This window comes from Triticum urartu, chromosome 1A (genome assembly GCF_056163025.1).
Source record: "Triticum urartu cultivar PI428250 chromosome 1A, HENAU_Tu73, whole genome shotgun sequence".
Taxonomy (NCBI): domain Eukaryota; kingdom Viridiplantae; phylum Streptophyta; class Magnoliopsida; order Poales; family Poaceae; genus Triticum; species Triticum urartu.
The window spans coordinates 198,933,768-198,946,440 of record NC_141873.1 but is presented as its reverse complement, the minus strand read 5'-3'; positions in this window follow the sequence as shown (position 1 = coordinate 198,946,440).

Genomic DNA, 12,673 nt, shown 5'->3' with positions numbered 1-12,673 from the left:
CACCTTCCTTAAGGGGTCTCGTTGTGGTATCATGGCAACCTAACTCCTCGCTACGTTGACACCGTTCACCACCCTCCTAGGTGTGGGAATTCCGCTACTTATTTAAACCTTGTCATATGCTCATTTCCATCATTCTTGATGTGTGTATCGTGTCTCATCTCGACAGATGTCACTATGTCTCGTTCTGTGAGTTGATCGTCGGTTGCTCGATATTTGAGAAGATCGATTCTTCGAGAGTTTCCTTTCTTCCCGTTATCATGTTGGATGGAGTTCTCAGAGCAAGACATCGAGACAAAGATGGTGATCGTGTAAACGTTCTTATGAAGTGCAACCTAGATCGTGAAGATCGTGTTAGCTTTGCATCCCCTCTGTCTCCTTACCTCACGTCTTGAATCTCGGGACGAGATTCTTGTTTAGTGGGGGTGAGTTTTCACAGCCCTAGAGTTTGCTTGTAACTAGTGGCATTGCATCCATGCATCATGTTTAAATTTCATGAAACTTGAAATAGGGATTGTTGAAACCCTAGCACCAAATGAATTCAACTAGGTTCAATAAAAATATTTTCAATGATCCCAAATGCCCTTTAGAAAAGTTCATGATTTTTGTTAAAGGTGAAAACCTCTGCCAAAAGTCATGCATATATTTCTAGGCCATTCTGGATTTTTGAATTAAATCCTATTGTATTTGACTTTGGGCATTTAAATACTATAAATAATTTAAATGTTCAAATAATGTTGGAACTATTTTTGGGCCACTGAAATAATTCAGCAAGTGTCCATGAATATTTTCAGGATTTTAGGAAATGCCTTGGTATTTTTCCTAAGCTCAAAACTATAGCAGAAAACTAGAAAACAGAAACAAATAAACGAAGAGAGAGAGAGAGAGACCCACCTGACTTACCTGGCAGCCCATCTGGCCCAGCCCCTCCAGCTGGCCCAGCCCACTGGCCGAAGCGGTCGTCTTCAACCTCTGCCAGTAGGCAGAGGCGTGTCGACGCGCGCGCGCCCGAGGCCACCACCTCCTGCCTGCATGCCGCCTCCCCGACGCGTCTGGATGACGCCACACGCCACCCTGGTCCCTCTCTCCCACTCCCTGGCCCTTTCCCCGCCTCTGCCCCCCCTAGACAGCGCGCCCGAACACCCTGCTGCACGCCGATGAGCACCGCCGCAGCCACGGCCATCCCCTAGCCCAACCACCGCGACCAATAGCTCCGCGCGGACGCGAAGCATCTCCTCGACGAGCCACGCAAGCCAGGTTTCACCGCAACACCGCCATCGATGCCTTCTTCAACCTCAGGACCGCCGGCCATTTCTGTCAAATTCGTTGGCTCCGGACCGTCCCCGACCTCGCCGAGCGTCCCCTCATCATAGCCTTGAGCCACTGACCTTCTCCCCTAACTCAGCATGCTCGCCCCCATGCCGTAGCGCCGTTCCCCATGAGCACCGAAGCCGTCGTCCGCCATTGCTGCTGCACGCATAGCCTCCGTGCTCCCCTGGCCTCACCGTGCTGCTCTTAGTGCTCCCTGTGTCTAGCAGGTGCTGCCCAGCCTCTCCATTTGCTCACTGATGCACCATAGCGACGCGCCCGTGCACCACCGAACACCACCGCCGCCAAAGCTCGTCACCGGCGCCACTCCGGCCACTCCCCGGCCGCACGACCACCACGGTTGGATGCGGACGAGTGTCCGCATCCCGTAGATATGCTCCACGCGCCAAATGGCGCCTTGTAGGTGAATCCCGCGTCACTCCGCCGCGTCTAATGCCGGCGGCGGCTAAACGCCGGCAAGTTGACCATTGACCGTTGACTGGGTGGGCCCAGTTTGACCCCCCTGGTTCACTGACGTGTGGGCCCGAGGCCACTAACTAAACTAGGATTAGTATTAGTTTAACGCTAACTAAATTTAGTTAGTTAACTAACTATTGACCAGTGGGCCCCACTGGTCAGGTTTGACCCTGGGCGACCCAGTTGACCTGCTGACATCACAGTGACGTCATGCTGATGCAGTTAATTATTTTCTGGATTTATTCGTATTCAGGAAAATTCAGAAAATAATGCTAACTTCAAAATTTCATAGAAATTAATCCGTAACTCCAAATCAAACAAATTATATATGAAAAATGATCAGAAAAATTCAATCTATCCATCCATACCATTTTCATGCATGTTAGAACAACTTATAGCTACTGTTTAGGACAAATCTAATGAATGGCATTTAAATAACCATATGTGGAGTTTGAATTTGAACCTTGGGTTCAAACCAACTACACTTAATTGTGTTGCTAGTTGCATTAGCCCAACACACTCGTTCTACCATGTCATGATGATGCATCATATTGTGCATTGCATTGATTGTGTTTCTTTCTCTGTTGCCAGTGTTGTTCCCCCTCGTTAGACGTTGTTTCGACGTTGTGATCGTTGACACTGATGAAGACTCAACGCTATCTTCAGAAGTGCCAGGCAAGCATAACCCCCTTGTTCATTCCGACACAATCCCACTCTCTCGCTCCTGCTCTCTTTTACTGCATTAGGACAACAACGATTCAACTGTTACATGCTGCGGTAGTTGAACCCCTTTCCTCTGCATGACCTGTCATTGCCACAGTAAATAGATGAAACCCACTAGTATGAGTAGGAGTTGTTTGAGCCCTAATGTGCCTACTCATTCATGCTTGTTTTTCATGCCTGCTACTGCTTAGAGTTGAGTCAGGTCTGATTCATCGGGGATGAATTGGAATAGTGATGAACATGTCCTACTGTGTGTGAGCTAAGTGTGTGAACACGATTTGGTAAAGGTAGCGGTGAGAGGCCATGTAGGAGTACATGGTGGGTTGTCTCATTGAAACCGTTCTTAGGAACTGAGTTCTGTGTTTGTGATCCATGAACAGCTACTACCACGCATTGGGCCCGAAACCAATGGACCCTCTCGACTTATTAACTGCCCTTATCCTCTGTCCAGGAGTTGCAACTAGTTTCTGGTGTTTGTAGGATATGTGTTGGCGGCCATGCGTAGCGCTGACCCTAGGGGTGGGCTATGATGCGGTAGATACACCGTGGCATGGTCTACCGGGCGCCCGTTTGGTGTCTCGGGAACCCTGCACACATCGTTTGGGGCTGTGAGCGAAACTCCGGCCGGATCTCCTCGCGGATGGAACCCGAATAGGCAATAAACCTGGACTAGAGACTTGTGTGGTTAGTCAGGTCGTGGCCGACTCCCTCGCCAGGCTTCCGCTTGAAGGTTGCCGAGATACATGACGTGTACATGGTGGTAAGTGGCGAGAGCGTGTGTGAAGAAGTACACCCCTGCAGGGTTATCATTATCTATTCGAATAGCCGGATTCCTCGGATATGGAAACTCGGACCCCTTGCATAGTTCATAGATAACTTGAAGTGGATACTCTAAAACTCGCAAGATAAGTGTGAGTGCTATGGATGGCCTTCTCGTAGGGAGACGGGAGCGGATCCATAGTGGTGTATTGAATGGTGAATATGTGGACTCGTGTGCGCCACCTCAAAAGAGTTTCTTGCAGTCGTATTTCAGGTTAGCCACTGAGTCAAAGCTTGCTTGCTGCAGTTGAACTCCACTACCCCTTTGTTGATACCGATGCATATGTAGTTAGTTCTGCTGTAAGTCTTGCTGGGTACATTTGTACTCACGTTTGCCTATTTTATGTTTTTGCAGAGAGAGACTACAGTCTCGCTAGTAGTTCCGTGTGGACTTCGACGTTTAGCTTGTTACCTCAGCTACGATCTTGTGCCCTCGGTAGGGTCTTGTAGATAGTCAGGCTTCTCAGCCTTTTTCATTTGTAGTTGTCTGTACTCAGACAAGTTAAGCTTTCACATGTGCTCGTTGCTTGTGTGCTCTGTATGTTGGGGTCATGAGACCCGTGTTTGTAATACTTGGCTCCTCGGAGCCTAATGAATAAATACTTGAGTCGTAGAGTTATGTTGTGATGCCATGCTGTATTTACACATATCGAGCATATTGTGTGTATGATTGAAATGCTTGGTATGTGTGGGATCCGACGATCTAGTTGTTTATACTTGGCAGCCTCTCTTATTTGGAAATGTAGTCTAGTTCTTCCATGAGCCATAGTAGTCTGCTACAGCCCGGTTCACCGGAGTCCTGTTAGCCCAGCACTACTGCTCAGGACACCTGACTGGCCGGCATGTCTTTCACTTCGTTCCTGTGTCTGTCCCTTCGGGGAAATGTCACGCGGTGACATCCGGGGTCCTGCCTAGCCTGCTACAGCCCGGGTTCCCAGAGTCCTGTTAGCCCAGTGCTACAGCCCGGATTCACACGCTGCTGACCGACATGCTCGATGTGATTCATGTATGCCTGTCCCCATAGGTTAGTGCCGCTTTGGGTTCACTACTAGCCATGTCGGCCCGGGTTTTCTATCATATGGATGCTAGCGACACTATCATATACGTGAGCCAAAAGGCTCAAACGGTCCCGGGCCATTGTAAGGCGACACCCGTGGGAATACCGTGCGTGAGGCCGCAAAGTGATATGAGGTGTTACCGGCTAGATTGATGTGACTTGGAATCGGGGTCCTGACAGAATCACACTATCGGATACACACCATTTTTATGGTGTACGGCGCAGAGGTGATACTGCCTTGCGACATCATTCATGACTCACCTCGAGTGCGCATGTACGAAGAGAAAGAAGCCGAGCTTGATCGGCAGGACAGTTTGGACACCCTGGAGGAGGAGCGTGACGTTGCAAAAGACCGCTCCGCATTCTATGAGAAACAGGCTCGACGGTATCAAAGTAGAGAAGTATGGGCAAAAACTTATAACATTGGGGAACTCGTCCTACGCCTACCAGAGAAGAAAAAGGACAAGCTCAAGCCCAAATGGGAAGGTCCCTTTATCATCGACAGAGTTCTAACCGGTGGAGCGTACCGTCTGCGTGATGCATCGGACAATCGACTCGAGCCAAACCCATGGAACATGGCCAGACTCCGAAGGTTCTACGCCTAGTGCCGGACTCTGTGTTCGTCTCCTTACCTCCGCCCTTTTATATATATATATATATCCGCTATCTGTCTTTCTTTCTTTCTTCCCTTTTTCTTCACGGCCTTAAAAGGTTAAAATGTGTCTTGACTACACAATCTTGACGCGCCATGCGTGCTCATCATACCTAGGGGTTTCTTATACAGAAGCTTAATATAATTATGTTCCGCGCTCTATGCCCCCTGAACATGTGTTACTTTTCCACATGTACCTTTTCTTCGCCATTATATGCATCGATATGACTTAAGTTTTGGCCAAGCTGGGTTGCCTGGCTCTTGTGTTTATGCCCTACGTTCTCGTTAATTCGGCTAGGGCATAAGGGGAGCACCTCTGCGATTGTTACTGTCGGGTCAGCCGGATGTGTACCTTAGACTGGGTGAAGCCGAAAGCTAGCATTCCTAAGGGAATATTCGATCGGTGAACAAAAGATGACTTTTACTTATTGCAATACTTGCCCCCAGATGTTTATATCCTGCGTCTCTTTTCGCAGTTCGGACATGCACATTAATGGATGCGTACCCAGGGAAAGGAACCCTTAACGAAACTATTCTCCCTAGAAGATGTTTCTTACTATCCATGTAATTTAACATAGCTAGTTGGGTACTTGTCTGTTCAAGCACTTATGACCCCTACGCCTGGTTTCCACGCGTACCCCGGTTTTTACATAACTGAGCGGGTATTCGGATACACTCCGGACTATCGGGTCCAGAGGTCGAAGCGAAAAGGTCCGTCGTGACAAATGATTTACAATCCCGTTAGGGACAAAATATGTCACTTGAAGTACACAGTCACTTAGACTGACTAAATTCTTCTTCTATACCATCCAACAGGTTGTCTAGCCAACAATCCTGTTGGGAATACTTTGCGGCTAATTTTACCTGGTCATATACCAGACTAACGGGGATCTCTTTCCCATCAGACCCTACAGGTCCGACCTCGGCCATGTGGTTTGGGTCAGCCTTGGTATATCACGTCTTCACCATGGCCCAGGCTTCCCTTGCACCTTGTCGGCAGGCAGATATCTTCCACAATTGGAAGCGCCGCCGCGCTCCCTTGAGCATCTTTACGAGCTCCCCCATGCCTCCTGGCAGGGAGACGGATGGCCACAAGGCCTGGGTAATGCCCTGCATCACCTGCCGAAATTGTTCGTGCAATTGTGAGAGCTCTTGTAGAAGATCGCCCACAGATCCGGGCATCTCCTCTTCGGGACGACCCGTCAGCATACCTACAGATATAACTCTGTTAGCCGGTTTCCTTGCCGAACTCTATAAAAGTTTGTTCAAGCACTTACTAAAAATACCGCGTCGAAGCCTCTTATTCTCCTTTATGGAGTCAGCGAGCTGGGCCCGAACATCTTTCAGTTCAACGCCCAGCCGGGTATTGGCATCTTGGAGATCATTTTTCTCCCGCCTAACCTGTGTAAGCACGCGCTCGCCAGCCTCTAGCTATCATTGAGCATGTTTCTCATCCCCTCGCACGATCTTCGGATTCACTCTGGGATTATCTGCAGAATCTATTGTTAGATTTGCATGCATGTCAAATACTAACTGGTACATGTCATTTCATTCTTTTCGATCAGGACAAGTATTACCAAATGGGGCCTTCTTGGACTCCTCCATTCCGGCAACTGCGACCCGTAGCTGGGCTTTGCACTCCTCCAGCTCTTGGGACAACTGGGTATTCTTCTCCATAAGAACCTACGCATATAATGATCCTTAAATCAGTTGTGCCAACTGTTTCAAGTCTCAGGGGCTACTGATATACATAATTATCAGATTTTCTTACCCATATATCCTTTACATACTGGTTCATGGCTCTAGCAAGGCCATTTTGAGTACCTCGGATGCACGCGACTCCTGAGTTGAAGGCGTCCAACGCCTCTTCGGAGAAACCAGGGTCACGGAGTACGGCCCGACGACGCCTGTGATTCATGGAACTCTCCACTTCGGGATTCGTAGCGGACAGCCTATCCGTATCCTCTGTAGGAGGAACATACGGTGTTGTCCCCACGTTAGCATCTACCCCTAAGTCCGGCTCTTGAGTCCAGCTGGTGGAGTCGTGGTCGGCAGGCTCTCCAGACATAGTCCGGCGAGCATTTTTTTCTGCCAGGAACCATGGACGTTATTATATTTTAAAGATGACAACCACGGAGCAGGGTTTTTTTCATACCTCTACGACGGCGGCTTGGTTTTGACCGCCTTCCTTTTAAGCCTAGCCGGCTTCGGTGCCCCTTGTTGATGAGTCACCACGGGTTCGGCATGGCGCCCTGAGGGCCTTCCCTGTAAGACGCAATACGTGTGCGGTGGGTGAAGTGCAAAAAAGGGATCCTTCTCAGAAGTTGGGACTCCGGTTTTACTTACATGCGATGCAGGGAGCAGGCCAGGATAATCGGCTATGATGGCCACCAAGGCACCATCGCAGCTTCACTGATAGAACGTCATGTCGACGAGCTCAGCAAATATGTCCGGATCTTCTTCGAGTCTGGGGTCGAGGGCCCGGTCAGGGTCCTCTGACTATAGAGATGGGCTGTGGACCTCCCTCATGGCTTTTCGTAGTTCCTGCTATGAAATAGCAAGATAAATATTTATGATGAAGAATGCGGGAAGGTCTGGAGTAAAAGGTAGCAGCTCACCCAGTTTGGGAGGTTGTACATGGAGAATCCATCTCATGGCTTAATGCGGATGAACTCCTCTTCCTCTCCTTTGTATAAATCAGACAGTATTTTCGCTAGAGCAGCGGCGAAGTCCGGACCTTTACGAGCACAGCGGATGGCATCGTCTTCTCTGTTGAAGTGCCACATGGGTTTCCCCCGATACTAAAGTGGCTGCACCCCCCGCATTATACATATTGACATAACCTAGAATATTGTCAGTCCTGATTTGGCCAGCGTTTTTATCGTGCCCATCAGGTAAAGGACCTCCCGGTTATCTTTCTCCTGGGGGCTCCGAGGGTGCCAACTGCGGTATTTCTTCAAAGGGGCATTACTAAACTCAGGAAGGCCCATCCGAATAGGGTTTGGAAGGGGGACGTCCTCCATATAAAACCACTCCGAAGGCTAGTCTTTGGATGTCTTCTTCGGAGTACCGGACAGGTATCCGGTCCCGGCGATGCGCCATATTTTGGCTCCGCCCACTTGATATACTAACCCCTCCTGTGTACGGGGTACGAGGCAGAATAGCCTCTTCCATAGCTCGAAATGAGCTTCGCAGCCCAGAAACAGCTCGCAAAAGGCGACATATCCGGCGATGTGTAATATGGAGGCAGGAGTAAAGTTATGCAGCTGGAGGCCATAGAACTCCAGGAGCCCGCGGAGGAATGGATGGATTGGAAATCCGAGTCCCCTCAATAAGTAAGGGACAAGGTATACCCGCTCCCCCTGGATGGGTTGGGAAAGCTCTCCGCTTGCTCCCCGCCATTATAAGTGGCTAGTCCGGCTCGGACGGGACCATATACGCAGGAAGGAGAAACCCCTGGGTCTGCAACTCTACTAATTAGCTGTGGGGGACGGAACACTTCTCCCAATTGTATGGCTTAGTGCTATGGGAGCGAGAGGAGGAGCCGCGATGGCCGGCCATGATGGGATGGACTTTTCCGGGTGCACACTGATGGATACTCGTTGTGGGAGGATGGTGTGATCTGGATCTGAGGATCCCCGACTCTTTAAATAGACGATTTACTTACATAGTTAGGGTTGCAAATGTAAAAATGCCCCGACTTCTCGCATTCACTTGACACATGGAAGATAGCCGTTATTAAAGCACAGAAGCCGAGGAGTGCAACATTCATGGGAAGCCAAACACTACTCGTTATGACAGGTACTCGGGATTTGGAGAAGAACCCGCCTTGCAATGCCGAAGACGATCTGCGCGCCGGACTAATTGTCATTGAAGCCTGGTTCAGGGGCTACTAAGGGAGTCCTGGATTAGGGCGTCCTCAGACAGCCGGGCTCTATTCTTTGGCCGGACTGTTGGACTATGAAGATACAAGATTGAAGACTTCGTCCCATGTCCGGGTGGGACTCCCCTTTGCGTGGAAGCCAAGCTTGGCAATTTGGATTAGATCTCCTCCCTTGTAACCGACTCTGTGTAACCCTAGACCCCTCCGATGTCTATATAAACCGGAGGGTTTAGTCCGTAGGACAACAACAATCATAATCATAGGCTAGGTTCTAGGGTTTAACCTCTACGATCTCGTGGTAGATCAACTCTTGTAATAATCATATCATCAAGATCAATCAAGCAGGAAGTAGGGTAATACCTCCATCGAGAGGGCCCGAACCTGGGTAAACATTGTGTCCCCCGTCTCCTGTTACCATCAGCCTTAGACGCATAGTTCGGGACCCCTACCCAAGATCCGCGGGTTTTGACACCGACAGGGACGCCGAAGCACATATCTCCCTCGCGTAATGCGGAACGACCACCACCTGGTCGGGATAGGGCGGCTGAACGGCCACCCTGCGGTCGGGATAAAGCGGCAACTCAGACCGAACCGAACACCCTCGGACGACAATAGATCTATATATGAATTGTCAGGACGTTTCCATACTCGGGACGACAGCTACCTATTCGGATGTAACAAACTTAAGCACACCCGGGCCAATAACCACAGACGGACGTCGTCGGAGATACGCCGTGACGTGGCCTGCTATAGAGGCGCCGCACACCCTCACTGCTTTACAGACGAGGTGCTGGATCATGAATTCCCCGAGGGGTTCAAGCGTGTCAATATTAAATCATACGACGGAACAACCGACCCCGCAGTGTGGATTGGAGATTTTATTCTTCACATACACATGGCCCGAGGAGATGACCTCCATGCCATCAAATACCTCCCATTAAAGCTCAAAGGACCAGCTCGACACTGGCTAAATAGTCTGCCTGAGAACTCCATCGGCAGCTGGGAGGAATTGGAAGAGGACTTCCTCGATAACTTCCAGGGTACATATGTCCGGCCACCCGATGCCGATGACTTAAGCCACATAGTTCAACAATCTGGAGAATCAGCCAGAAAATTCTGGACTAGGTTCCTAACCAAAAAGAACCAGATCGTCAACTGTCCGGACGCTGAAGCCCTAGCGGCCTTTAAGCATAGCATCCGGGACGAATGGCTTGCCCACCACCTCGGCCAGGAAAAGCCGAGATCCATGGCAGCCCTGACGGCACTTATGACCCGCTTTTGCGCGGGGGAGGATAGTTGGCTAGCTCGCAGTACAAACACAGCCAATGAAACAGGCCCCTCCGAGGCCAAAAACAGCACTAGAAAGCTCCGGCGCAACAGACACAAACGCCGAAGCAATGGCGATAACGCCGATGACACTATAGTTCACGCCGGATTCAGTGGCTCCAAGTCCGGCCAGCGAAAGAAGCCCTATAAAAGGAGTAGCGGAGGACCATCCAGCTTGGACCGCATACTCGATCGTCCTTGCCAGATACATGGCACCCTAGACAAACCGAACAACCATACTAACAGAGATTGCCGGGTCTTTAAACAAGCCAGCAAGGTCAACAGCAAAAACAAGGAAGGAGAATCTTAGAGCGAGGACGATGACGAGGAGCCCCGACAGCTGAACATTGGGGAGCAAAAGAAATTTCCCCCTCAAGTCAAAACGGTGAACATAATATACGCTACACACATCCCCAAAAGGGAGCGCAAGCGTGCACTTAGGGACGACTATGCGTTAGAGCCATTCGCCCTGAAATTCAATCTGTGGTTGTCATTTCCGATCACCTTTGACCCCCGAGATCATCCAACCAGCATTTTCCACGGCGGTTCAGCCGCACTGGTCCTCGACCCAATGATCGACGGATTTCACCTGACACGTGTCCTAATGGACGGTGGTAGTAGCTGCAACCTGCTCTATCAGGATACAGTACGTAAAATGAGCATCGACCCCTCACGGGTCAAGCCCACGAAGACTACCTTTAAAGGAGTCATACCAGGTGTAGAGGCCCGTTGTATGGGCTCAATAATGCTGGAGGTAGTACTCGGTTCCTCGGATAACTTCCGAAGCGAAGAACTAATCTTCGATATCGTCCCATTTCGCAGCGGCTATCACACCCTACTCGGACGAACTGCATTCGCTAGATTCAATGTGGTGCCACATTACGCTTATCTCAAGCTCAAGATGCCTGGCCCACGTGGCATCATTATAGTAAATGGAAATGCGGAACGCCCCCTTCGTATAGAGGAGCACACTGCTGCCCTAGCAGCAGAAGTACAGAGCGGCCTTCTCAAGCAGCATTATAATCCGGCTGCCGAGCCCCTATACATCATCAAGAGGGTCCAAACCACACTGCAGCAGGACCACTCGGCTCGTCAAGAGCCGAATTAGCAATTTGACCTCCGTCCCAGCCCCATTGAGGCAATGGCACTAAAACCGTGCGTACATAAACTACACACTCAAAACCCCATGGGAATTGACGGAAGCATAACTCGTTCGCGATCCACTATACGGCTCGACCAACCCTGGGACTCGCACGCTTTTACCTTTTCTTTTTACGGGTTTTGTTCTCTTTTGGAGGTCTATGTGGACAACCCGCTTGCAGAACACACCAAAGGGGCAAGGAGCTCTGGCTTACAAGGGAATCCCCAGGTGGTCTCTACTAAACGATTCCCACACTTGCTTTTCATACCCGCACGTATCTCGCCCTTGGTTGCGGCATGTTAAATAGCCCTACTTGCTTATCGCACTACTTGTACAAAGTAGGCCTTGACGTACTAGTTAAATCACAATGGTGAATACCCGGTAGCGTCAGCTTATTATTTCATTTTTTCCATTTACTCACCTCGGTATTAATTACTCACTGAACACGTACACCATGGTACGTATTACTATGCCAGGGGCTTCATTAGACCCAACACTATGGCAATAAAAAGTCCGAACACTTTTATAGTATAGTTCGGCACCCCAAACTTATAGCATTATATACATCAGCTCTAAATCATGTCTTTGGTCAATAGTTGGGTTGCCCGGCTCCTGTGCTTGCTACCTTACGCTCCGCTATATTGGCTAGGGTAGTAAAGGGAGAACTACTGCAGTTGTGTCTCGGTTCTTCCGGACAAGCACCTCAGTAGAGAAAGCGGAAAACTGATTGTCATGATGCGGCGAGAGCCGGTCAACTGTTCGAGAGGTTCCAAATCATTAGAGATTCTTTTCCGCTTCTTGTGAAGAATCGGTTCCCTCGATCAGGCGTGCATAGCGCCCCTAGTTCGGTCTTCCGAATACCAGGGGCTTCACCAACTTTCTTAATTGTCAAACTCCTATGGCTAAGTGAGGGCGGTAAAGGCCACATAGTCTGATTGCGTTGTTCGTTGTGCTAAACACCTCCTTAAAGGACCAGAATGTGGAGTAAAGAGTGTTCAGATTTATCCCGAACACCCCTGTACTATCTACGTGGGGCCAGAAGCCAACGACTGGTCAACCATCAGAGTTAATAAACGGCCGCACATGAGGTAAATTTAAATCATAAGCATTATACTACATAACACCATTGTTCTATATTACAGTGCAAGGTAATACACATGTTCTCATGGGAATATGATATCCTTCGAACATTGCTCCGCCACAAGGCGGGACCCCTCCAGGACACCATCAAAATAGTGCTCGGGCCGATGATGCTCCTTGCCCTCCGGCGGCCCCTCGGTCATTAGCTTC